General features: G+C 57.9%; 10 non-coding genes across 10 annotated transcripts; 4 read left to right on the top strand and 6 right to left on the bottom strand.

The window, feature by feature from the left end:
• Positions 1 to 4,848: 4,848 nt before the first annotated feature.
• TRNAE-CUC (transfer RNA glutamic acid (anticodon CUC)) lies at positions 4,849 to 4,920 on the bottom strand. Its single transcript has one exon. It is a non-coding gene; the product is annotated as a tRNA-Glu (tRNA).
• A 328-nt stretch (positions 4,921 to 5,248) lies between these two features.
• On the bottom strand, positions 5,249 to 5,320 carry TRNAG-UCC (transfer RNA glycine (anticodon UCC)). Its single transcript has one exon. It is a non-coding gene; the product is annotated as a tRNA-Gly (tRNA).
• A 565-nt stretch (positions 5,321 to 5,885) lies between these two features.
• Positions 5,886 to 5,957, bottom strand: TRNAD-GUC (transfer RNA aspartic acid (anticodon GUC)). Its single transcript has one exon. It is a non-coding gene; the product is annotated as a tRNA-Asp (tRNA).
• Positions 5,958 to 6,527: 570 nt separating this feature from the next.
• TRNAL-CAG (transfer RNA leucine (anticodon CAG)) lies at positions 6,528 to 6,610 on the top strand. The gene has a single exon. It is a non-coding gene; the product is annotated as a tRNA-Leu (tRNA).
• A 1,702-nt stretch (positions 6,611 to 8,312) lies between these two features.
• On the top strand, positions 8,313 to 8,383 carry TRNAG-GCC (transfer RNA glycine (anticodon GCC)). Its single transcript has one exon. It is a non-coding gene; the product is annotated as a tRNA-Gly (tRNA).
• An 8,402-nt stretch (positions 8,384 to 16,785) lies between these two features.
• TRNAE-CUC (transfer RNA glutamic acid (anticodon CUC)) lies at positions 16,786 to 16,857 on the bottom strand. The gene has a single exon. It is a non-coding gene; the product is annotated as a tRNA-Glu (tRNA).
• A 328-nt stretch (positions 16,858 to 17,185) lies between these two features.
• On the bottom strand, positions 17,186 to 17,257 carry TRNAG-UCC (transfer RNA glycine (anticodon UCC)). Its single transcript has one exon. It is a non-coding gene; the product is annotated as a tRNA-Gly (tRNA).
• Positions 17,258 to 17,822: 565 nt separating this feature from the next.
• Positions 17,823 to 17,894, bottom strand: TRNAD-GUC (transfer RNA aspartic acid (anticodon GUC)). The gene has a single exon. It is a non-coding gene; the product is annotated as a tRNA-Asp (tRNA).
• A 570-nt stretch (positions 17,895 to 18,464) lies between these two features.
• Positions 18,465 to 18,547, top strand: TRNAL-CAG (transfer RNA leucine (anticodon CAG)). The gene has a single exon. It is a non-coding gene; the product is annotated as a tRNA-Leu (tRNA).
• Positions 18,548 to 20,197: 1,650 nt separating this feature from the next.
• Positions 20,198 to 20,268, top strand: TRNAG-GCC (transfer RNA glycine (anticodon GCC)). Its single transcript has one exon. It is a non-coding gene; the product is annotated as a tRNA-Gly (tRNA).
• Positions 20,269 to 26,716: the final 6,448 nt, after the last annotated feature.

Raw genomic sequence — 26,716 nt, 5'->3', positions numbered from 1 at the left:
CTGTCTGTTTTGATACCAGTACCACACTGTTTTGATGACTGTGGCTTTGTAGTATTTCTTGAAGTCTGGGAGAGTTATGCCTCCTGCTTGGTTTTTGTTTCTCAGGATTGCTTTGGCGATTCTGGGTCTTTTGTGGTTCCATATAAATGTTTGGATTGTTTGTTCTAGTTCTGTGAAAAATGTCCTGGGTAATTTGATAGGGATTGCATTGAATCTGTAGATTGCTTTGGGTAGTATGGCCATTTTTACAATATTGATTTTCCCAATCCAGGAACATGGAATATCTTTCCATTTCTTTACATCTTCTTTGATTTCTTTGATTAAAGTTTTATAGTTCTCGGCACATAGGTCCTTTACCTCCTTGGTCAGGTGTATTCCGAGGTATTTGATTTTGTGGGGTGCAATTTTAAAAGGTATCGTATTTTTGTATTCCTTTTCTAATATTTCATTGCTGGTATACAGAAATGCAACTGACTTCCGAATGTTAATCTTATATCCTGCTACTTTGCTGAATTTATTAATCAGTTCAAGTAGTTTTTGGGTTGAGTCCTTAGGGTTTTCTATGTATAGTATCATGTCATCTGCATATACAGTGGCAGTTTTATCTCTTCTCTTCCTATATGGATGCCTTTTATTTCTTTTGTTTGTCGAATTGCTGGTACCACATCTTCTTACTCCATTCATCTGGCGTTGGACATTGAGCTTGTTTCCGAGTCTCGGCTGTTGCGAACGGTGCTGCAAGGAACACAGGGCGTGCACGTATCGTTTTCAATGAACGCTTTGCCTGGATAGATGCCCAGGAGTGGGATCGCTGGGTCATGTGGTAGTTCTATACTGAGTTTTCTGACGTGCCTCCCTACTGTTGTATACTTTGTTCTTTTTTTTTTTTACGGCTGAGTAACACGCCACAGGACATATACATATATATATATATATACATATATGTGTATATGTGTGTGTGTGTACACACACACACACACACACACACACACACACACAGCACAACTTCTGAAGCCAGTTGTCTGTGGATGGGTACTTGGCATTTGTCCACACCATGGCTCATGTAAATAGTGCTCCTCTGAACACTGGGGAACAGCTGATCTTCTCACATGAGAGTTGTCAACTTTTCTCGATATATACCTGGGAGCGGGCCTTTCTGGATCCCATGACGGAGGTCCTTTGACTGCGTTCCTTGCTTTCTTCCCTCCTGCCTCTTTCCTTCCTGCCATTCCCCCTGCCCCACCATTCTTCCTCCCTCCATTCCACTCTCTCTTGCCTTCCTTCTCTTTCTTCCTTTCCATCTTCCTTCCTTCCTTCCTTCCCGTTCCCTCCCTCCCTCCCTCCCTTCCATTCTCCACTCTTCCTTTTTTCCTTCCTGCCTTTCTTCCTTCCTTCTCTCCATTTTTCGTTCTTCCTTCTTCCCTTTCTTTCTTTGTTTTCTATTTTTTTCAATCAGCCCCTATGTAGGGCCAGGGCTCGAACTGAAGCTGCAGCTCCAACCTACACCACAGCCAGGGCAATGCCAGACACGAGCTGCCTCTGGGACCTGTTGTACAGTTTGCGGCAACGCCACGGTTCTTGACCCACTGAGCGAGGCCAGGGATCAAACCCGCATCCTCACAGAGACAACATCGGGTCCTTATCCCACGGAGCCATGACACGAACTCCTCCATTCTTTTCCACGGCAGAGTACGATTCCATAGTGCAGATCTATTTTATCTCATCATCATCATCATCTTCTTCTTCGTCTTCGTCTTCGTCTTCTTCTTCTTCCTCCTCTTCTTCCTCTTCCTCTTCCTCATCTTCTTCTTCTTCCTCCTCTTCTTCCTCTTTTCTTTGGGGACTTTTAGGGCTGTACCCTTGGCACAAGGAGACGCCCGGGCTAGGGGTCGAATCGGAACTGTAGCTGCTGGCCTACACCACGGCCAGGGCCACGGCCACGCTGGGTCCGAGCCACGTCTTCGACCGACGCCATACCTCATGGCAACACCGGATCCTTGACCTGTTGAGCGAGGCCAGGGGATCAAACCTGTGTCCTCAGGATACCGGTCAGGTTCCTTAACCGCTGAGCCACAATGGGAACTCCACGTTCTGTCTTCTTCAGCCAACTGTCTATTGTTGGGCGCTTGGGTTTTTGTCAATGTTTTCGCTGTGGCAGGCAACGCGGCTATACCAACATGGGAGGGAGGGGATATAGCTTTTCGAATTAGAGGGTTCATCCTTTTGGGCTCTATATTCACGAGTGCAAGTGCTGGTTCCTATGGGAGCTCTCCTTTGCACTCTTCAAATCTCACCACCAGTCCCACGGCTCCACAAGCTCGCGCGCACGCACGCGCACACACACACACACACACACACACACGCGCGCGCGTGCGTGTGTGCGCACGCACCCACACACAGCCAGATGAGAAGTGATGGTGGTTGCTGCTGATGAGAGAGGTTATATATGTCTCTGGGGCAGTGGGATCGCCCACCTCATGTGCAGGGTGCCTAGCCCCTGTCTCCAACTCTGTTTCTGCCCTGCCCTGCCCTGCTTCCTACCTCTCCCCTCCCCACAGCCTCACTCCCGTTTAGCCTGAGCACGTTGCCGCACAACACAGCAGTCTGGCCCGCTCTCCTGCCGCTCCACGGGGGTCTTCTCCCGCCACCTCCCTGGCACCACAGCCCACTCACACCCGCTGCTTGCCACTCTCCCTTCCGCCCAGCCTCTGGGCACGGGCTCCTCCACCTGCCATGATTCCCCTGTACCCCGGGCCCCTGTCTCACACATCCTTCCCGGAAGACGCACTGGCGCTGGTCCTGGCCGCCCTCGTGGCCCTCAGACCCACTCCTACACCATGCCCAGCCCTAACCCAGATCCCGCGCGGGGCGGGGCAAGGGCCACCACCGCCGCTTCACCCAGGCTTCTGCAGAGCCCCTCGCGGCCAGGTCCCCGCAAAACCCACACCCGGCGGCCCTCGCGGCCAGGTCCCCGCAAGACCCACACCTCCCGTTGCTGCCCCGCCCAAGCTCCGCCGGGACACCGCGGTCGCGGTCGAACTTTTCCTCCCACCTTCCAGCAGGCGCTTCACGCCCACCCCCACTCTACGGGGTCGTTTTACTCTGTTCCCAAACTTGCACGGGGCGGCCACCAACCACGGCCACAGACACCTTCGTCCTGCCCTGTCACCCACCCACGCTCACTCCCAACGCACCGGCGAAGGGCTTGAGGTAACCTCCTGTGGTGATGGGAAGCACCCCTCTGCCCACAGGGGCTCCTTTCCATGGGGGGTCCCGCTTTGTCAAAACCCATCTCGTGTACCGCCGCCACCGTGCCACCTCTGCCGCCACCGTGCCATCTCTGCCGCCGCCGCCGCCACCGCCGCCTCAGGTTGGTGCCATTCACGGGCAGTCCACTTTGCCTCCTAAGGCAGAAACATGCCAACGGGCATGAAAACCTCCACTGATGGAGGCTGAAAGCAGACTGGTGTCTGCCATTTACCTTGGGGGTGTATCCAAGGGGGACCACGAAGATAGGTTGCAGAGAGAGGTGGAATGGACTCTGGGTAGCTAGGTGGCTGGGCAAGAATGGGGTCATGTTAGACGTCATGTCTAGGGGAGAGGGGTGTGTGTGTGTGTGTGTGTGTGTGTGTGTGTGTGTGTGTTGTGGGAGGGAGGGAGGTATTCTCAAGGTAACATTCTTGCCTCTCTGTGATAGGACTGAGAGCATGGTAATGTAATTAGACTACAGTGTTGGCTGGGGCTGGTAGTCCACCCTTTCAGGCGTCTGCTTCCACCTGCTCCCGCCTACTGGGCTAAGGATTCCTGACTGGCCTCCCGAATCAGCCCGCTCTCTTACCTCCACTACCGTGTGTGTGTGTGTGTGTGTGTGTGTGTGTGTGTATCTCCAGGCACGCATGAGTGTCCACACTCATGGTCCCATCTCCACCACCCGGCATGGTTTGTCTGGCTCTAGCTCCCCTACCCTGCCCAAGACCACCAGGAGCTTGAGACCAAATGAGCAGTCCACGGAAGGCGAAGCCCGCCCAAGACCTAAACAGGCTGCAGCAGGTTGCTGGCAAGGGGGGCCAGATAAGAAACTGTGTGTCCCTCACCTTGGCTGACTTGCCAGCGTGAACGCCTCACTAGCGCCTTGCGCCAGCGCAACCACCTCTGCCGCCACCACCCACCGGCACCACCACCGGCACCAGTAAGGACCAGCACCACCATCTCTAACAGAGACAGCAGCGCCAGCACCAGCTCCACAAGCCAGCAACACCGGCAGCACCACTTCCACGCCAGCAGCCTCTGCCGCCGGGGCGGCGGCGGCGGCCGCGGCGGTGGTGGCAGCAGCGAGGGGAAAGGGAGCAGCCGCCATCGCAGGAGCAGCAGCGGCATCCAAACGAGCACCAGCACCAAGCCCCATCAGGACCAGCGCTCCCAGCGACACCCGCACCCGCAGCTCACGAGGGAAGGAAGAGGGGCCTCGCGGCGGCGCACGCGGCGGCGGGGGCGGTCGGGACCCGCGCAGTGCTGCCAACGAGTCCAGGCACGGTGGAAGCTGCCCGCCCGTGGGCGGCCGGTGGTGGGCAGAGGGGCTGCCCGGGCCGCTGGTGTTGGGGGCTGAGGCAAGCTTCCAGCGGCGGAGGAGGACGGACGCCCGAGGCGTCGAGTGGGCCTCGAGTGGACGAACGTCTGGAGGCCAAAAGGCTTGGCCGGGTGGGTGGAGGGTGCCTGGCGCGGCTTGGGCTGGAGGTGGACGGGGCCGGGTGGCTGCCCGGCGAGGGGGACGCGCGTGGGCTAAAAGGGGCGCTTGTGGAGGCAGCGCGCTTTGCGGCAAGTTGGCCGGCGGAGTGGAAGAAGAAAGGCTTCCCTGACCGGGAATCGAACCCGGGCCGCGGCGGTGAGAGCGCCGAATCCTAACCACTAGACCACCAGGGAGCGTCGGGCTCGGCGCCTGGCCTGGCCCTGCTGGACCCAGCACCTCCCTGCCACCCGCTTGGCGCCGCCTTGCTGCCAAGGCCCGGCCTTGCCAGGTCGGGCCGCCCGCCGCACCTGGCGATCCACGGTGGCCTAGCGCTCTCCCTGCTCGCTAGGAGAGACGCCGCGCGCTCGCCTCCGTCTCGCACACGCACACACGCCAAAAGCCACGGGCCTGGGGGCGGGCACCGTGCGCCCTCTTCCCAGCTCTCCCACACAGGGGCCGGGCCGGAGCCCCGCGGAGCTCGGCAAAAATCCCCCAGACTAAACAAAACAAAAGACGGCCCGCTGCGTTGGCCGGGAATCGAACCCGGGTCAACTGCTTGGAAGGCAGCTATGCTCACCACTATACCACCAACGCTGCACAGCCCGGGTCGGGCCCGGACGCCGTGCCCGGGCTCGCCCAAGCGCATTCCCGGCGCCCCGACGCCCTGGCCACCAGCGGCCGCCCACCGGCGCCAGCCCCAGGCCGTGGCCCTCGTCCACCGGCCCCACCGCCGCTCGGGGGCGTCCTCGCTCCCCTGCCGCCCCGAGGCCCTGGGCTCCACGCCGCGCGCCTCAGCTCCCAGCTCCAGGCCACCAGCGTCCCGAACCCACAGGGAAAGGGACTCGTCGGCTTCCCACCGGGCCCGCCTGCCGGGCAGCTGGGCAGCCGGGCAGCCGAGCGTGGCGTCGCAAGGGGCCTCCGGTGCGGCAGGCACTTTGGGCGGGCCGCAAGGTCGCCGGGCGCTGGCCGGGGCGAGAGGAGGCCCTCGCTCGGCCGGGGCGAGGGGTGGACGGCAAGGGCTGGAAGGGGTCGAGGGTGGCAGGTCGGGCACGCCCAGGCGCCCTGCGCCTGCCTGGAGGCGGGGATGAGGAGACGAAGGGCCCTTGGGGCCAGGCGGCTGGCCAGCGAGCGGCGCCAGCCACCAAAAAGGGCGTGTTGCCTCCCCGTCGGGGAATCGAACCCCGGTCTCCCGCGTGACAGGCGGGGATACTCACCACTATACTAACGAGGACGGCGGCCACCGCCCGGCCACCGCCCGGCCACCCGGCCCCTCTCCGGCTGCCTGCCGACGCCTACCCCTGCCCGCGGCCCTCGGCCCGCGGCCCACCATGGGGCCGCCAGCACGTGCCCGCGCCCCGCCCCGACGCCAAAGCACCCCGCGTCCTCCAAAGAAGCAGACCGCGACCCGGACCGCGGCCCGCGGCCCCACCCTCACCCCACCCCCGCCCCTACCTGGCGCTGCAAACTCCCGGTGAGCGCTGCCTGGTGCCCCCACCGTGGGCCCGAGAGGGCAAGCCGGGCTGCGAGGTGGCGGCGGGCGCGCGCCTCGCCACGTCACGGCCCGGGCGAGGGCAGAGGCGCGGGCGGGGGCCGCCGCCAGAGGCCGGCTGGGTGCGGGGCCAGGGCTGCGCGACAGGGCGACCGCGGCGGCGAAAGCTTTGCTCCACGACGGCCGGCGTGCGCCCGGCCCCCGCTCACCCAGACGCCCGCCCGGCGCGGAGCACCGCGTCCGCCCAAGGGCGCCGCACTTGGCGGCGCGTCGGGTCGCAGCCAGCCGAGCGGCGACGCGCTCCGGCCCGCCGTCAGGATGGCCGAGCGGTCTAAGGCGCTGCGTTCAGGTCGCAGTCTCCCCTGGAGGCGTGGGTTCGAATCCCACTCCTGACAAGCCAGCCTTTTGCCCCCCGCCCAACCACGTCCCCACCCCTCCCCGGGACCCCACCCCGCGTAGAGCCACAGCCCCTTGCCGCCTTGCAGTCCCTTCCCGCCTGGCACTCTTGCTTGGCCTCTGCAAACTCCGGCCCCCGACACCCAAGCCTCTCCCTCCACAGCCCGCGGGCCCGACAGAAATGGCCCAGGAGGAACGCCCCGGCCACTGGCTTTGCTGCGGACACGCGCCCTCCCCGGACGCACAGCTCCCACACACACCCACACGCCCCCGCCCCCGCCCCCGCCGCCCGCGTCCTACCTGCACCTACACCAGCAAGCTTCGGCCCTTCGCAGCCCATCTTTCCTCACCTGCTTGCGATGGCTGTTTTTCCTTCCTCACTCCGGCTCCGGCTCGGGCTCCGGCTCCGGCCCCGGCTCCGGCCGGCCCGCCGCTCCGCCCCACCCCGCCCCCACCGCCCCACGCAGACCGGCCGCGTGGGGAAAGCCCTCCACGCTTCGCCCTCGCACTGCTGCCCGCGGACTGCTGCCCGCGGCTCGCCCTCCCAGCCTTTCCTCCGCTTCTGCCGCCAGCCGCTCTCGCTCCCGTCCAACATCCCGTCCTTGCCGCCAAGCCGGCCGGCCCGCCCGCCTGCACATTCCCTGCCCTCCACACCCACACTGAGGTGGCGGGTCTGCGTGGGGTGCGTGCCCGCGCGCGGCGCTTTCTCGCCTCGGGGCCTTCCCCGCCCACTGGCCACCGCGGCCTGCCTCCGGGGACACGTGCAGCCCAGCCTTCCTGCTCGCCCGCCGGTACGGGGCCCTCCCTGGACGCAGGCCTGGCGCGTGAGTCCCTGCCACGGCCCTGGGATGCCCGGCACCCACCCGCAGACGTCGGGCCCCCGGCCGCCGCCCGCCACCCACCTGCGCGCCACAGCGCACGTTCACGCGCGGGAAGCCGCTGCCCCGGCCGGACCCAACCACCCCCCGGCGCCCTCCCTCACCCGACTGTCCGCCATCCCCCCCGCCCCTCCCCGCCCGCAGTCCGAGTGCCTGCGCCTCACGACCAACGCACCCGAGCCGGACCCCTCCGCAGAGCGCTGGCCGGCCCGAGCGCTTCTTCGGAGCGAGGCTCCGACACCCTTGGCAGACCCGGCAGGTCCATCTCTCACGCTCGCCGTCCCCGCACAGCCCGAGCTCCGATGCCCGCCCGCCCGCTCCACACCAGCCAGAAAGCCGGCCGCCGGAGGGACTCGGCGTCGGGGGCGGGGGGCGGGGTGGGGGTGGGGGGCAGCGGTGGCTGAGGGGAACATAGGCGCTCAGCCGCAGCGGGCGCGCATCGCCTGCCCTGGCTGGGATTCGGGCGCGCGCCAGCCTGCTTCGGCTCGTGGCTGCTTCTGGCGATGCCGACGCTCTTGCGGCGGCCCTGGACGGCAGAGAAGGCGCAAAATGGGCCGGGTGGGCCTCCGCCCCGCCGACCCTCCGCCCCGCCGACCCTCCGACCCTCCGACCCTCCGACCCTCCGACCCTCCGTCCCTGCCTCCAGGCCTCCGGACAGCGCCGCGCCCTGGGGCCCTCCGCGGGGCCCGGAGCCCCTCTTGCAGGCCACAGGCGTCCGCCTTCGGCTCAAAGGGAGCAGGAGCCCGCGGGCGAGCAGGAACCGCTGCCCGGCGGTTGGTGGCCAGCCCCGCTGGGGCAACGTCGGGCGGCAGCGGCCACCGGTGCATGGGTGGTTCAGTGGTAGAATTCTCGCCTGCCACGCGGGAGGCCCGGGTTCGATTCCCGGCCCATGCAACAGCTCGGTCCTCTTTTGGAGCAGAGCCCTCGCTCTCCCGGCACCTCCCGGTCCCACCACAGCTCTTGCTTCCTCACCAGCAGCCCACCGCCCCACCTCCGCCTCCACCCTCGACACACCCCCTGCTCTTGCAAGCAAATCCCACCTTGTCAAGGACCCCGCCCTCGCATTTGTCCCATTGGCCTCTCTCTTTGCTGTTTAATTTTAAGAAAAGCGTACTGGCTTTGCCATACCCCGTTCGCTTCAGGTGTTCGCCAGAGTGACTCATACCCATCCGGCTGGCTGGCTGGCTGGCTGGCTGACTCTCTGTCTGTCTGTGTGTCTGTCTGTCTATCCAAAGAGAGAGCGAGAGCGAGAGCGAGAGAGCGAGAGAGATCTCCATTATAGGTGATCATTGTGTGTGACTCGAGTCCCTCCCCCATGCTATACAGTAAATCCTTGTTGCTTATCGACTTTGGGCATGCTCTTTCTTCCTTCCGATCTCTTAGCCCCAACTCCTAATTGCCCACCCCCGCCCCCATACTCTGCCCTTGGGTAACCATATGTTTGTTTTCTACACCGGTGACGGTTTCCATTTTGCACGGAGAGTTATTTGTATTAATTTTTAGATTCCACATGTATTCTTTGTCCTTCTCCAGCTGACGTAGTTCACTGTGGGTAGTAGCCTCTTGGTCGATCCATGTCGCTGCAGATGGCACGAGGTCCTTCTCTCTTTTATGGCTAAAGGGTATTCCATAGTAGTATGCGTGTGTCTGTATATAGCATGGATGTTATGTATGTAATATAACATGATATATAGTATCACACCCTCTTAAGCCAATCGTCTGTGGATGGGTCCCTGGGAATCGTCCACGTCATGACGCTCTCTTAAAGAGCACTCCTGTGAACACTGGGGTGCATCCACCTGTTCCCTTTAGGAGTTTTCATCTCTTCTGGGTATATACCCTGAGGCCGGGGGTGGGCGGTGGGGTCGCCTGCTGGATCATATCCTAGCTCTCCTTTGAACTCCTTCCTTCTTCCTCTCTTCCTACCTTTTCCCCCCTCCATGCTTCCTACCTCCATTCCACCCTCCATGCTTCCTACCTCCATTCCACTCTTCCGCTCTTTCTTTCCTTCCCTCCTGCCTTCTTCCTCTGGTTCCTTCCTTCTTTCGTTCTCTCTCTCTTTTCCCTCATTCTTTCTCTTCGTAGTAGTTCGGGTCATTGCTGGAGTACAGCTGATGTACCGTATTGTGTTTGTGTCAGGGGTACGGCCGCGGTGATTTGGTTTAATGGGTACAGCGTTCTCTTCGGGTGATTTTCCGGTATAGGTCATTGCAGGATATTGGATGATGTTCCCTGTGCCACTCAGTAAACACGTGTTGCTTATCTCTTTTATACATAGCCGTTTGCGTCTGTTCTCCCAAACTCCTAATTTGTCCCCCCACCCTGCCCTTTCCCCTGGGTAACCGTAAGATTGTTTTCTACATCTACGAGTCTGTTTCTGTTTTGCCCATAGAGTTCTTTGTGTTATTTCTTTAGATTCCACATGTATCAGTGCTTCTCCATCTGACTTACTCCAGTAAGTGTTAATACCCCTAGGTCCACCCGCGTCGCTGCAAAGGGCACTACTTCATTCTTTTTTAAACCTTTTTTTCCTTACAGTTGACTCCCAATGTTCTGTCAGTTTCCGCTGCCCAGCAAAGTGACCCAGCCACACATCCATCTGCATTCTTTTTTCTTCCCCACGTTGAGCCTCCATCGTGTTCCATCGCAAGTGATCAGATAGAGTTTCCCGTGCTATACAGCAGAATCTCATTGCTTCTCCGTTCCAAATGCAGTCGCCTGCATCTACTGACCTCCAACGGCCAGTGCCTCCCCCTCCCTCCTGGCAACCACAAGCCTCTTCTCCACGTCCTCGCGTTTGTTTCTTCTCTGTGGACAGGTTCATCTGTGCCGTCTCTTAGGTTCCAGATACGAGACACATACCGTATCATGTGGTATTTGTCTTTCTCCCTCTGACTTCCTTCACTTCGCCTGAGAGTCTCAAGTTCCGTCCATGTTGCTGCAAATGGCATTATGTTGTTCTCCTCTGTGGCTGAGTCGTATTCCATTGTGCACATGTACCACATCTTCTTTTTTTTTTCATATTTTTTTTTATTTTCCCACTGTACAGCAAGGGGGTCAGGTTATCCTCACATGTATACATTACAATTACATTTCCCCCCCACCCTTTCTTCTGTTGCAACACGAGTATCTAGACAAAGTTCTCAATGCTATTCAGCAGGATCTCCTTGTAAATCTATTCTAAGTTGTGTCTGATAAGCCCAAGCTCCCGATCCCTCCCACTCCCTCCCCCTCCCATCAGGCAGCCACAAGTCTCTTCTCCAAGTCCATGATTTTCTTTTCTGAGGAGATGTTCATTTGTGCTGGATCTTAGATTCCAGTTATAAGTGATATCATATGGTATTTGTCTTTGTCTTTCTGGCTCATTTCACCCAGTATGAGAGTCTCTAGTTCCATCCATGCTGCTGCAAATGGCATTATGTCATTCTTTTTTATGGCTGAGTAGTATTCCATTGTGTATATATACCACCTCTTCCGAATCCAATCATCGGTCGATGGACATTTGGGTTGTTTCCACGTCCTGGCTATTGTGAATAGTGCTGCAATGAACATGCGGGTGCCCGTGTCTCTTTTAAGTAGAGTTTTGTCCGGATAGATGCCCAAGAGTGGGATTGCGGGGTCATATGGAAGTTCTATGTATAGATTTCTAAGGTATCTCCAAACTGTTCTCCATAGTGGCTGTACCAGTTTACATTCCCACCAGCAGTGCAGGAGGGTTCCCTTTTCTCCACAGCCCCTCCAGCACTTGTTATTTGTGGATTTATTAATGATGGCCATTCTGACTGGTGTGAGGTGGTATCTCATGGTAGTTTTGATTTGCATTTCTCTTATAATCAGCGATGTTGAGCATTTTTTCATGTGTTTGTTGGCCATCTGTATAACTTCTTTGGAGAAATGTCTATTCAGGTCTTTTGCCCATTTTTCCATTGACTGATTGGTTTTTTTGCTGTTGGGTTGTATAAGTTGCTTTTATATTCTAGAGATTAAGCCCTTGTCGGTTGCATCATTTGAACCTATTTTCTCCCATTCTGTAAGTTGTCTTCTTGTTTTCTTTTTGGTTTCCTTTGCTGTGCAAAAGCTTTTCAGTTTGATGAGGTCCCATGGGTTTATTTTTGCTCTAATTTCTATTGTTTTGGGAGACTGACCTGAGAAAATATTCATGACGTTGATGTCAGAGAGTGTTTTGCCTGTGTTTTCTTCTAGGAGTTTGATGGTGTCCTGTCGTATACTTAAGTCTTTCAGCCATTTGGAGTTTATTTGTGTGCATGGTGTGAGGGTGTGTTCTAGTTTCATTGCTTTGCATGCAGCTGTCCAGGTTTCCCAGCAATGCTTGCTGAATAGACTTTCTTTTTCCCATTTTATGTTCTTGCCTCCCTTGTCAAAGATTAATTGACCATAGGTGTCAGGGTTTATTTCCGGATTCTCTATTCTCTTCCATTGGTCTGTCTGTCTGTTTTGATACCAGTACCACACTGTTTTGATGACTGTGGCTTTGTAGTATTTCTTGAAGTCTGGGAGAGTTATGCCTCCTGCTTGGTTTTTGTTTCTCAGGATTGCTTTGGCGATTCTGGGTCTTTTGTGGTTCCATATAAATGTTTGGATTGTTTGTTCTAGTTCTGTGAAAAATGTCCTGGGTAATTTGATAGGGATTGCATTGAATCTGTAGATTGCTTTGGGTAGTATGGCCATTTTTACAATATTGATTTTCCCAATCCAGGAACATGGAATATCTTTCCATTTCTTTACATCTTCTTTGATTTCTTTGATTAAAGTTTTATAGTTCTCGGCACATAGGTCCTTTACCTCCTTGGTCAGGTGTATTCCGAGGTATTTGATTTTGTGGGGTGCAATTTTAAAAGGTATCGTATTTTTGTATTCCTTTTCTAATATTTCATTGCTGGTATACAGAAATGCAACTGACTTCCGAATGTTAATCTTATATCCTGCTACTTTGCTGAATTTATTAATCAGTTCAAGTAGTTTTTGGGTTGAGTCCTTAGGGTTTTCTATGTATAGTATCATGTCATCTGCATATACAGTGGCAGTTTTATCTCTTCTCTTCCTATATGGATGCCTTTTATTTCTTTTGTTTGTCGAATTGCTGGTACCACATCTTCTTACTCCATTCATCTGGCGTTGGACATTGAGCTTGTTTCCGAGTCTCGGCTGTTGCGAACGGTGCTGCAAGGAACACAGGGCGTGCACGTATCGTTTTCAATGAACGCTTTGCCTGGATAGATGCCCAGGAGTGGGATCGCTGGGTCATGTGGTAGTTCTATACTGAGTTTTCTGACGTGCCTCCCTACTGTTGTATACTTTGTTCTTTTTTTTTTTTACGGCTGAGTAACACGCCACAGGACATATACATATATATATATATATACATATATGTGTATATGTGTGTGTGTGTACACACACACACACACACACACACACACACACACAGCACAACTTCTGAAGCCAGTTGTCTGTGGATGGGTACTTGGCATTTGTCCACACCATGGCTCATGTAAATAGTGCTCCTCTGAACACTGGGGAACAGCTGATCTTCTCACATGAGAGTTGTCAACTTTTCTCGATATATACCTGGGAGCGGGCCTTTCTGGATCCCATGACGGAGGTCCTTTGACTGCGTTCCTTGCTTTCTTCCCTCCTGCCTCTTTCCTTCCTGCCATTCCCCCTGCCCCACCATTCTTCCTCCCTCCATTCCACTCTCTCTTGCCTTCCTTCTCTTTCTTCCTTTCCATCTTCCTTCCTTCCTTCCTTCCCGTTCCCTCCCTCCCTCCCTCCCTTCCATTCTCCACTCTTCCTTTTTTCCTTCCTGCCTTTCTTCCTTCCTTCTCTCCATTTTTCGTTCTTCCTTCTTCCCTTTCTTTCTTTGTTTTCTATTTTTTTCAATCAGCCCCTATGTAGGGCCAGGGCTCGAACTGAAGCTGCAGCTCCAACCTACACCACAGCCAGGGCAATGCCAGACACGAGCTGCCTCTGGGACCTGTTGTACAGTTTGCGGCAACGCCACGGTTCTTGACCCACTGAGCGAGGCCAGGGATCAAACCCGCATCCTCACAGAGACAACATCGGGTCCTTATCCCACGGAGCCATGACACGAACTCCTCCATTCTTTTCCACGGCAGAGTACGATTCCATAGTGCAGATCTATTTTATCTCATCATCATCATCATCTTCTTCTTCGTCTTCGTCTTCGTCTTCTTCTTCTTCCTCCTCTTCTTCCTCTTCCTCTTCCTCATCTTCTTCTTCTTCCTCCTCTTCTTCCTCTTTTCTTTGGGGACTTTTAGGGCTGTACCCTTGGCACAAGGAGACGCCCGGGCTAGGGGTCGAATCGGAACTGTAGCTGCCGGCCTACACCACGGCCAGGGCCACGGCCACGCTGGGTCCGAGCCACGTCTTCGACCGACGCCATACCTCATGGCAACACCGGATCCTTGACCTGTTGAGCGAGGCCAGGGGATCAAACCTGTGTCCTCAGGATACCGGTCAGGTTCCTTAACCGCTGAGCCACAATGGGAACTCCACGTTCTGTCTTCTTCAGCCAACTGTCTATTGTTGGGCGCTTGGGTTTTTGTCAATGTTTTCGCTGTGGCAGGCAACGCGGCTATACCAACATGGGAGGGAGGGGATATAGCTTTTCGAATTAGAGGGTTCATCCTTTTGGGCTCTATATTCACGAGTGCAAGTGCTGGTTCCTATGGGAGCTCTCCTTTGCACTCTTCAAATCTCACCACCAGTCCCACGGCTCCACAAGCTCGCGCGCACGCACGCGCACACACACACACACACACACACACACGCGCGCGCGCGTGCGTGTGTGCGCACGCACCCACACACAGCCAGATGAGAAGTGATGGTGGTTGCTGCTGATGAGAGAGGTTATATATGTCTCTGGGGCAGTGGGATCGCCCACCTCATGTGCAGGGTGCCTAGCCCCTGTCTCCAACTCTGTTTCTGCCCTGCCCTGCCCTGCTTCCTACCTCTCCCCTCCCCACAGCCTCACTCCCGTTTAGCCTGAGCACGTTGCCGCACAACACAGCAGTCTGGCCCGCTCTCCTGCCGCTCCACGGGGGTCTTCTCCCGCCACCTCCCTGGCACCACAGCCCACTCACACCCGCTGCTTGCCACTCTCCCTTCCGCCCAGCCTCTGGGCACGGGCTCCTCCACCTGCCATGATTCCCCTGTACCCCGGGCCCCTGTCTCACACATCCTGCCCGGAAGACGCACTGGCGCTGGTCCTGGCCGCCCTCGTGGCCCTCAGACCCACTCCTACACCATGCCCAGCCCTAACCCAGATCCCGCGCGGGGCGGGGCAAGGGCCACCACCGCCGCTTCACCCAGGCTTCTGCAGAGCCCCTCGCGGCCAGGTCCCCGCAAAACCCACACCCGGCGGCCCTCGCGGCCAGGTCCCCGCAAGACCCACACCTCCCGTTGCTGCCCCGCCCAAGCTCCGCCGGGACACCGCGGTCGCGGTCGAACTTTTCCTCCCACCTTCCAGCAGGCGCTTCACGCCCACCCCCACTCTACGGGGTCGTTTTACTCTGTTCCCAAACTTGCACGGGGCGGCCACCAACCACGGCCACAGACACCTTCGTCCTGCCCTGTCACCCACCCACGCTCACTCCCAACGCACCGGCGAAGGGCTTGAGGTAACCTCCTGTGGTGATGGGAAGCACCCCTCTGCCCACAGGGGCTCCTTTCCATGGGGGGTCCCGCTTTGTCAAAACCCATCTCGTGTACCGCCGCCACCGTGCCACCTCTGCCGCCACCGTGCCATCTCTGCCGCCGCCGCCGCCACCGCCGCCTCAGGTTGGTGCCATTCACGGGCAGTCCACTTTGCCTCCTAAGGCAGAAACATGCCAACGGGCATGAAAACCTCCACTGATGGAGGCTGAAAGCAGACTGGTGTCTGCCATTTACCTTGGGGGTGTATCCAAGGGGGACCACGAAGATAGGTTGCAGAGAGAGGTGGAATGGACTCTGGGTAGCTAGGTGGCTGGGCAAGAATGGGGTCATGTTAGACGTCATGTCTAGGGGAGAGGGGTGTGTGTGTGTGTGTGTGTGTGTGTGTGTGTGTGTGTGTTGTGGGAGGGAGGGAGGTATTCTCAAGGTAACATTCTTGCCTCTCTGTGATAGGACTGAGAGCATGGTAATGTAATTAGACTACAGTGTTGGCTGGGGCTGGTAGTCCACCCTTTCAGGCGTCTGCTTCCACCTGCTCCCGCCTACTGGGCTAAGGATTCCTGACTGGCCTCCCGAATCAGCCCGCTCTCTTACCTCCACTACCGTGTGTGTGTGTGTGTGTGTGTGTGTGTGTGTGTATCTCCAGGCACGCATGAGTGTCCACACTCATGGTCCCATCTCCACCACCCGGCATGGTTTGTCTGGCTCTAGCTCCCCTACCCTGCCCAAGACCACCAGGAGCTTGAGACCAAATGAGCAGTCCACGGAAGGCGAAGCCCGCCCAAGACCTAAACAGGCTGCAGCAGGTTGCTGGCAAGGGGGGCCAGATAAGAAACTGTGTGTCCCTCACCTTGGCTGACTTGCCAGCGTGAACGCCTCACTAGCGCCTTGCGCCAGCGCAACCACCTCTGCCGCCACCACCCACCGGCACCACCACCGGCACCAGTAAGGACCAGCACCACCACCTCTAACAGAGACAGCAGCGCCAGCACCAGCTCCACAAGCCAGCAACACCGGCAGCACCACTTCCACGCCAGCAGCCTCTGCCGCCGGGGCGGCGGCGGCGGCCGCGGCGGTGGTGGCAGCAGCGAGGGGAAAGGGAGCAGCCGCCATCGCAGGAGCAGCAGCGGCATCCAAACGAGCACCAGCACCAAGCCCCATCAGGACCAGCGCTCCCAGCGACACCCGCACCCGCAGCTCACGAGGGAAGGAAGAGGGGCCTCGCGGCGGCGCACGCGGCGGCGGGGGCGGTCGGGACCCGCGCAGTGCTGCCAACGAGTCCAGGCACGGTGGAAGCTGCCCGCCCGTGGGCGGCCGGTGGTGGGCAGAGGGGCTGCCCGGGCCGCTGGTGTTGGGGGCTGAGGCAAGCTTCCAGCGGCGGAGGAGGACGGACGCCCGAGGCGTCGAGTGGGCCTCGAGTGGACGAACGTCTGGAGGCCAAAAGGCTTGGCCGGGTGGGTGGAGGGTGCCTGGCGCGGCTTGGGCTGGAGGTGGACGGGGCCGGGTGGCTGCCCGGCGAGGGGGACGCGCGTGGGCTAAAAGGGGCGCTTGTGGAGGCAGCGCGCTTTGCGGCAAGTTGGCCGGCGGAGTGGAAGAAGAAAGGCTTCCCTGACCGGGAATCGAACCCGGGCCGCGGCGGTGAGAGCGCCGAATCCTAACCACTAGACCACCAGGGAGCGTCGGGCTCGGCGCCTGGCCTGGCCCTGCTGGACCCAGCACCTCCCTGCCACCCGCTTGGCGCCGCCTTGCTGCCAAGGCCCGGCCTTGCCAGGTCGGGCCGCCCGCCGCACCTGGCGATCCACGGTGGCCTAGCGCTCTCCCTGCTCGCTAGGAGAGACGCCGCGCGCTCGCCTCCGTCTCGCACACGCACACACGCCAAAAGCCACGGGCCTGGGGGCGGGCACCGTGCGCCCTCTTCCCAGCTCTCCCACACAGGGGCCGGGCCGGAGCCCCGCGGAGCTCGGCAAAAATCCCCCAGACTAAACAAAACAAAAGACGGCCCGCTGCGTTGGCCGGGAATCGAACCCGGGTCAACTGCTTGGAAGGCAGCTATGCTCACCACTATACCACCAACGCTGCACAGCCCGGGTCGGGCCCGGACGCCGTGCCCGGGCTCGCCCAAGCGCATTCCCGGCGCCCCGACGCCCTGGCCACCAGCGGCCGCCCACCGGCGCCAGCCCCAGGCCGTGGCCCTCGTCCACCGGCCCCACCGCCGCTCGGGGGCGTCCTCGCTCCCCTGCCGCCCCGAGGCCCTGGGCTCCACGCCGCGCGCCTCAGCTCCCAGCTCCAGGCCACCCGCGTCCCGAACCCACAGGGAAAGGGACTCGTCGGCTTCCCACCGGGCCCGCCTGCCGGGCAGCTGGGCAGCCGGGCAGCCGAGCGTGGCGTCGCAAGGGGCCTCCGGTGCGGCAGGCACTTTGGGCGGGCCGCAAGGTCGCCGGGCGCTGGCCGGGGCGAGAGGAGGCCCTCGCTCGGCCGGGGCGAGGGGTGGACGGCAAGGGCTGGAAGGGGTCGAGGGTGGCAGGTCGGGCACGCCCAGGCGCCCTGCGCCTGCCTGGAGGCGGGGATGAGGAGACGAAGGGCCCTTGGGGCCAGGCGGCTGGCCAGCGAGCGGCGCCAGCCACCAAAAAGGGCGTGTTGCCTCCCCGTCGGGGAATCGAACCCCGGTCTCCCGCGTGACAGGCGGGGATACTCACCACTATACTAACGAGGACGGCGGCCACCGCCCGGCCACCGCCCGGCCACCCGGCCCCTCTCCGGCTGCCTGCCGACGCCTACCCCTGCCCGCGGCCCTCGGCCCGCGGCCCACCATGGGGCCGCCAGCACGTGCCCGCGCCCCGCCCCGACGCCAAAGCACCCCGCGTCCTCCAAAGAAGCAGACCGCGACCCGGACCGCGGCCCGCGGCCCCACCCTCACCCCACCCCCGCCCCTACCTGGCGCTGCAAACTCCCGGTGAGCGCTGCCTGGTGCCCCCACCGTGGGCCCGAGAGGGCAAGCCGGGCTGCGAGGTGGCGGCGGGCGCGCGCCTCGCCACGTCACGGCCCGGGCGAGGGCAGAGGCGCGGGCGGGGGCCGCCGCCAGAGGCCGGCTGGGTGCGGGGCCAGGGCTGCGCGACAGGGCGACCGCGGCGGCGAAAGCTTTGCTCCACGACGGCCGGCGTGCGCCCGGCCCCCGCTCACCCAGACGCCCGCCCGGCGCGGAGCACCGCGTCCGCCCAAGGGCGCCGCACTTGGCGGCGCGTCGGGTCGCAGCCAGCCGAGCGGCGACGCGCTCCGGCCCGCCGTCAGGATGGCCGAGCGGTCTAAGGCGCTGCGTTCAGGTCGCAGTCTCCCCTGGAGGCGTGGGTTCGAATCCCACTCCTGACAAGCCAGCCTTTTGCCCCCCGCCCAACCACGTCCCCACCCCTCCCCGGGACCCCACCCCGCGTAGAGCCACAGCCCCTTGCCGCCTTGCAGTCCCTTCCCGCCTGGCACTCTTGCTTGGCCTCTGCAAACTCCGGCCCCCGACACCCAAGCCTCTCCCTCCACAGCCCGCGGGCCCGACAGAAATGGCCCAGGAGGAACGCCCCGGCCACTGGCTTTGCTGCGGACACGCGCCCTCCCCGGACGCACAGCTCCCACACACACCCACACGCCCCCGCCCCCGCCCCCGCCGCCCGCGTCCTACCTGCACCTACACCAGCAAGCTTCGGCCCTTCGCAGCCCATCTTTCCTCACCTGCTTGCGATGGCTGTTTTTCCTTCCTCACTCCGGCTCCGGCTCCGGCCCCGGCTCCGGCCGGCCCGCCGCTCCGCCCCACCCCGCCCCCACCGCCCCACGCAGACCGGCCGCGTGGGGAAAGCCCTCCACGCTTCGCCCTCGCACTGCTGCCCGCGGACTGCTGCCCGCGGCTCGCCCTCCCAGCCTTTCCTCCGCTTCTGCCGCCAGCCGCTCTCGCTCCCGTCCAACATCCCGTCCTTGCCGCCAAGCCGGCCGGCCCGCCCGCCTGCACATTCCCTGCCCTCCACACCCACACTGAGGTGGCGGGTCTGCGTGGGGTGCGTGCCCGCGCGCGGCGCTTTCTCGCCTCGGGGCCTTCCCCGCCCACTGGCCACCGCGGCCTGCCTCCGGGGACACGTGCAGCCCAGCCTTCCTGCTCGCCCGCCGGTACGGGGCCCTCCCTGGACGCAGGCCTGGCGCGTGAGTCCCTGCCACGGCCCTGGGATGCCCGGCACCCACCCGCAGACGTCGGGCCCCCGGCCGCCGCCCGCCACCCACCTGCGCGCCACAGCGCACGTTCACGCGCGGGAAGCCGCTGCCCCGGCCGGACCCAACCACCCCCCGGCGCCCTCCCTCACCCGACTGTCCGCCATCCCCCCCGCCCCTCCCCGCCCGCAGTCCGAGTGCCTGCGCCTCACGACCAACGCACCCGAGCCGGACCCCTCCGCAGAGCGCTGGCCGGCCCGAGCGCTTCTTCGGAGCGAGGCTCCGACACCCTTGGCAGACCCGGCAGGTCCATCTCTCACGCTCGCCGTCCCCGCACAGCCCGAGCTCCGATGCCCGCCCGCCCGCTCCACACCAGCCAGAAAGCCGGCCGCCGGAGGGACTCGGCGTCGGGGGCGGGGGGCGGGGTGGGGGTGGGGGGCAGCGGTGGCTGAGGGGAACATAGGCGCTCAGCCGCAGCGGGCGCGCATCGCCTGCCCTGGCTGGGATTCGGGCGCGCGCCAGCCTGCTTCGGCTCGTGGCTGCTTCTGGCGATGCCGACGCTCTTGCGGCGGCCCTGGACGGCAGAGAAGGCGCAAAATGGGCCGGGTGGGCCTCCGCCCCGCCGACCCTCCGACCCTCCGTCCCTGCCTCCAGGCCTCCGGACAGCGCCGCGCCCTGGGGCCCTCCGCGGGGCCCGGAGCCCCTCTTGCAGGCCACAGGCGTCCGCCTTCGGCTCAAAGGGAGCAGGAGCCCGCGGGCGAGCAGGAACCGCTGCCCGGCGGTTGGTGGCCAGCCCCGCTGGGGCAACGTCGGGCGGCAGCGGCCACCGGTGCATGGGTGGTTCAGTGGTAGAATTCTCGCCTGCCACGCGGGAGGCCCGGGTTCGATTCCCGGCCCATGCAACAGCTCGGTCCTCTTTTGGAGCAGAGCCCTCGCTCTCCCGGCACCTCCCGGTCCCACCACAGCTCTTGCTTCCTCACCAGCAGCCCACCGCCCCACCTCCGCCTCCACCCTCGACACACCCCCTGCTCTTGCAAGCAAATCCCACCTTGTCAAGGACCCCGCCCTCGCATTTGTCCCATTGGCCTCTCTCTTTGCTGTTTAATTTTAAGAAAAGCGTACTGGCTTTGCCATACCCCGTTCGCTTCAGGTGTTCGCCAGAGTGACTCATACCCATCCGGCTGGCTGGCTGGCTGGCTGGCTGACTCTCTGTCTGTCTGTGTGTCTGTCTGTCTATCCAAAGAGAGAGCGAGAGCGAGAGCGAGAGAGCGAGAGAGATCTCCATTATAGGTGATCATTGTGTGTGACTCGAGTCCCTCCCCCATGCTATACAGTAAATCCTTGTTGCTTATCGACTTTGGGCATGCTCTTTCTTCCTTCCGATCTCTTAGCCCCAACTCCTAATTGCCCACCCCCGCCCCCATACTCTGCCCTTGGGTAACCATATGTTTGTTTTCTACACCGGTGACGGTTTCCATTTTGCACGGAGAGTTATTTGTATTAATTTTTAGATTCCACATGTATTCTTTGTCCTTCTCCAGCTGACGTAGTTCACTGTGGGTAGTAGCCTCTTGGTCGATCCATGTCGCTGCAGATGGCACGAGGTCCTTCTCTCTTTTATGGCTAAAGGGTATTCCATAGTAGTATGCGTGTGTCTGTATATAGCATGGATGTTATGTATGTAATATAACATGATATATAGTATCACACCCTCTTAAGCCAATCGTCTGTGGATGGGTCCCTGGGAATCGTCCACGTCATGACGCTCTCTTAAAGAGCACTCCTGTGAACACTGGGGTGCATCCACCTGTTCCCTTTAGGAGTTTTCATCTCTTCTGGGTATATACCCTGAGGCCGGGGGTGGGCGGTGGGGTCGCCTGCTGGATCATATCCTAGCTCTCCTTTGAACTCCTTCCTTCTTCCTCTCTTCCTACCTTTTCCCCCCTCCATGCTTCCTACCTCCATTCCACCCTCCATGCTTCCTACCTCCATTCCACTCTTCCGCTCTTTCTTTCCTTCCCTCCTGCCTTCTTCCTCTGGTTCCTTCCTTCTTTCGTTCTCTCTCTCTTTTCCCTCATTCTTTCTCTTCGTAGTAGTTCGGGTCATTGCTGGAGTACAGCTGATGTACCGTATTGTGTTTGTGTCAGGGGTACGGCCGCGGTGATTTGGTTTAATGGGTACAGCGTTCTCTTCGGGTGATTTTCCGGTATAGGTCATTGCAGGATATTGGATGATGTTCCCTGTGCCACTCAGTAAACACGTGTTGCTTATCTCTTTTATACATAGCCGTTTGCGTCTGTTCTCCCAAACTCCTAATTTGTCCCCCCACCCTGCCCTTTCCCCTGGGTAACCGTAAGATTGTTTTCTACATCTACGAGTCTGTTTCTGTTTTGCCCATAGAGTTCTTTGTGTTATTTCTTTAGATTCCACATGTATCAGTGCTTCTCCATCTGACTTACTCCAGTAAGTGTTAATACCCCTAGGTCCACCCGCGTCGCTGCAAAGGGCACTACTTCATTCTTTTTTAAACCTTTTTTTCCTTACAGTTGACTCCCAATGTTCTGTCAGTTTCCGCTGCCCAGCAAAGTGACCCAGCCACACATCCATCTGCATTCTTTTTTCTTCCCCACGTTGAGCCTCCATCGTGTTCCATCGCAAGTGATCAGATAGAGTTTCCCGTGCTATACAGCAGAATCTCATTGCTTCTCCGTTCCAAATGCAGTCGCCTGCATCTACTGACCTCCAACGGCCAGTGCCTCCCCCTCCCTCCTGGCAACCACAAGCCTCTTCTCCACGTCCTCGCGTTTGTTTCTTCTCTGTGGACAGGTTCATCTGTGCCGTCTCTTAGGTTCCAGATACGAGACACATACCGTATCATGTGGTATTTGTCTTTCTCCCTCTGACTTCCTTCACTTCGCCTGAGAGTCTCAAGTTCCGTCCATGTTGCTGCAAATGGCATTATGTTGTTCTCCTCTGTGGCTGAGTCGTATTCCATTGTGCACATGTACCACATCTTCTTTTTTTTTTCATATTTTTTTTTATTTTCCCACTGTACAGCAAGGGGGTCAGGTTATCCTCACATGTATACATTACAATTACATTTCCCCCCCACCCTTTCTTCTGTTGCAACACGAGTATCTAGACAAAGTTCTCAATGCTATTCAGCAGGATCTCCTTGTAAATCTATTCTAAGTTGTGTCTGATAAGCCCAAGCTCCCGATCCCTCCCACTCCCTCCCCCTCCCATCAGGCAGCCACAAGTCTCTTCTCCAAGTCCATGATTTTCTTTTCTGAGGAGATGTTCATTTGTGCTGGATCTTAGATTCCAGTTATAAGTGATATCATATGGTATTTGTCTTTGTCTTTCTGGCTCATTTCACCCAGTATGAGAGTCTCTAGTTCCATCCATGCTGCTGCAAATGGCATTATGTCATTCTTTTTTATGGCTGAGTAGTATTCCATTGTGTATATATACCACCTCTTCCGAATCCAATCATCGGTCGATGGACATTTGGGTTGTTTCCACGTCCTGGCTATTGTGAATAGTGCTGCAATGAACATGCGGGTGCCCGTGTCTCTTTTAAGTAGAGTTTTGTCCGGATAGATGCCCAAGAGTGGGATTGCGGGGTCATATGGAAGTTCTATGTATAGATTTCTAAGGTATCTCCAAACTGTTCTCCATAGTGGCTGTACCAGTTTACATTCCCACCAGCAGTGCAGGAGGGTTCCCTTTTCTCCACAGCCCCTCCAGCACTTGTTATTTGTGGATTTATTAATGATGGCCATTCTGACTGGTGTGAGGTGGTATCTCATGGTAGTTTTGATTTGCATTTCTCTTATAATCAGCGATGTTGAGCATTTTTTCATGTGTTTGTTGGCCATCTGTATAACTTCTTTGGAGAAATGTCTATTCAGGTCTTTTGCCCATTTTTCCATTGACTGATTGGTTTTTTTGCTGTTGGGTTGTATAAGTTGCTTTTATATTCTAGAGATTAAGCCCTTGTCGGTTGCATCATTTGAACCTATTTTCTCCCATTCTGTAAGTTGTCTTCTTGTTTTCTTTTTGGTTTCCTTTGCTGTGCAAAAGCTTTTCAGTTTGATGAGGTCCCATGGGTTTATTTTTGCTCTAATTTCTATTGTTTTGGGAGACTGACCTGAGAAAATATTCATGACGTTGATGTCAGAGAGTGTTTTGCCTGTGTTTTCTTCTAGGAGTTTGATGGTGTCCTGTCGTATACTTAAGTCTTTCAGCCATTTGGAGTTTATTTGTGTGCATGGTGTGAGGGTGTGTTCTAGTTTCATTGCTTTGCATGCAGCTGTCCAGGTTTCCCAGCAATGCTTGCTGAATAGACTTTCTTTTTCCCATTTTATGTTCTTGCCTCCCTTGTCAAAGATTAATTGACCATAGGTGTCAGGGTTTATTTCCGGATTCTCTATTCTCTTCCATTGGTCTGTCTGTCTGTTTTGATACCAGTACCACACTGTTTTGATGACTGTGGCTTTGTAGTATTTCTTGAAGTCTGGGAGAGTTATGCCTCCTGCTTGGTTTTTGTTTCTCAGGATTGCTTTGGCGATTCTGGGTCTTTTGTGGTTCCATATAAATGTTTGGATTGTTTGTTCTAGTTCTGTGAAAAATGTCCTGGGTAATTTGATAGGGATTGCATTGAATCTGTAGATTGCTTTGGGTAGTATGGCCATTTTTACAATATTGATTTTCCCAATCCAGGAACATGGAATATCTTTCCATTTCTTTACATCTTCTTTGATTTCTTTGATTAAAGTTTTATAGTTCTCGGCACATAGGTCCTTTACCTCCTTGGTCAGGTGTATTCCGAGGTATTTGATTTTGTGGGGTGCAATTTTAAAAGGTATCGTATTTTTGTATTCCTTTTCTAATATTTCATTGCTGGTATACAGAAATGCAACTGACTTCCGAATGTTAATCTTATATCCTGCTACTTTGCTGAATTTATTAATCAGTTCAAGTAGTTTTTGGGTTGAGTCCTTAGGGTTTTCTATGTATAGTATCATGTCATCTGCATATACAGTGGCAGTTTTATCTCTTCTCTTCCTATATGGATGCCTTTTATTTCTTTTGTTTGTCGAATTGCTGGTACCACATCTTCTTACTCCATTCATCTGGCGTTGGACATTGAGCTTGTTTCCGAGTCTCGGCTGTTGCGAACGGTGCTGCAAGGAACACAGGGCGTGCACGTATCGTTTTCAATGAACGCTTTGCCTGGATAGATGCCCAGGAGTGGGATCGCTGGGTCATGTGGTAGTTCTATACTGAGTTTTCTGACGTGCCTCCCTACTGTTGTATACTTTGTTCTTTTTTTTTTTTACGGCTGAGTAACACGCCACAGGACATATACATATATATATATATATACATATATGTGTATATGTGTGTGTGTGTACACACACACACACACACACACACACACACACACAGCACAACTTCTGAAGCCAGTTGTCTGTGGATGGGTACTTGGCATTTGTCCACACCATGGCTCATGTAAATAGTGCTCCTCTGAACACTGGGGAACAGCTGATCTTCTCACATGAGAGTTGTCAACTTTTCTCGATATATACCTGGGAGCGGGCCTTTCTGGATCCCATGACGGAGGTCCTTTGACTGCGTTCCTTGCTTTCTTCCCTCCTGCCTCTTTCCTTCCTGCCATTCCCCCTGCCCCACCATTCTTCCTCCCTCCATTCCACTCTCTCTTGCCTTCCTTCTCTTTCTTCCTTTCCATCTTCCTTCCTTCCTTCCTTCCCGTTCCCTCCCTCCCTCCCTCCCTTCCATTCTCCACTCTTCCTTTTTTCCTTCCTGCCTTTCTTCCTTCCTTCTCTCCATTTTTCGTTCTTCCTTCTTCCCTTTCTTTCTTTGTTTTCTATTTTTTTCAATCAGCCCCTATGTAGGGCCAGGGCTCGAACTGAAGCTGCAGCTCCAACCTACACCACAGCCAGGGCAATGCCAGACACGAGCTGCCTCTGGGACCTGTTGTACAGTTTGCGGCAACGCCACGGTTCTTGACCCACTGAGCGAGGCCAGGGATCAAACCCGCATCCTCACAGAGACAACATCGGGTCCTTATCCCACGGAGCCATGACACGAACTCCTCCATTCTTTTCCACGGCAGAGTACGATTCCATAGTGCAGATCTATTTTATCTCATCATCATCATCATCTTCTTCTTCGTCTTCGTCTTCGTCTTCTTCTTCTTCCTCCTCTTCTTCCTCTTCCTCTTCCTCATCTTCTTCTTCTTCCTCCTCTTCTTCCTCTTTTCTTTGGGGACTTTTAGGGCTGTACCCTTGGCACAAGGAGACGCCCGGGCTAGGGGTCGAATCGGAACTGTAGCTGCCGGCCTACACCACGGCCAGGGCCACGGCCACGCTGGGTCCGAGCCACGTCTTCGACCGACGCCATACCTCATGGCAACACCGGATCCTTGACCTGTTGAGCGAGGCCAGGGGATCAAACCTGTGTCCTCAGGATACCGGTCAGGTTCCTTAACCGCTGAGCCACAATGGGAACTCCACGTTCTGTCTTCTTCAGCCAACTGTCTATTGTTGGGCGCTTGGGTTTTTGTCAATGTTTTCGCTGTGGCAGGCAACGCGGCTATACCAACATGGGAGGGAGGGGATATAGCTTTTCGAATTAGAGGGTTCATCCTTTTGGGCTCTATATTCACGAGTGCAAGTGCTGGTTCCTATGGGAGCTCTCCTTTGCACTCTTCAAATCTCACCACCAGTCCCACGGCTCCACAAGCTCGCGCGCACGCACGCGCACACACACACACACACACACACACACGCGCGCGCGTGCGTGTGTGCGCACGCACCCACACACAGCCAGATGAGAAGTGATGGTGGTTGCTGCTGATGAGAGAGGTTATATATGTCTCTGGGGCAGTGGGATCGCCCACCTCATGTGCAGGGTGCCTAGCCCCTGTCTCCAACTCTGTTTCTGCCCTGCCCTGCCCTGCTTCCTACCTCTCCCCTCCCCACAGCCTCACTCCCGTTTAGCCTGAGCACGTTGCCGCACAACACAGCAGTCTGGCCCGCTCTCCTGCCGCTCCACGGGGGTCTTCTCCCGCCACCTCCCTGGCACCACAGCCCACTCACACCCGCTGCTTGCCACTCTCCCTTCCGCCCAGCCTCTGGGCACGGGCTCCTCCACCTGCCATGATTCCCCTGTACCCCGGGCCCCTGTCTCACACATCCTTCCCGGAAGACGCACTGGCGCTGGTCCTGGCCGCCCTCGTGGCCCTCAGACCCACTCCTACACCATGCCCAGCCCTAACCCAGATCCCGCGCGGGGCGGGGCAAGGGCCACCACCGCCGCTTC

The sequence above is a fragment of the Sus scrofa genome, chromosome 4 (genome assembly GCF_054392235.1).
Source record: "Sus scrofa isolate SSC_HxYL_T2T_F1_AM1 chromosome 4, Sscrofa_HxYL_maternal_Yorkshire_Landrace_v2.0, whole genome shotgun sequence".
NCBI lineage: Eukaryota > Metazoa > Chordata > Mammalia > Artiodactyla > Suidae > Sus > Sus scrofa.
This window is presented reverse-complemented; position numbering and strand designations above follow the sequence as displayed.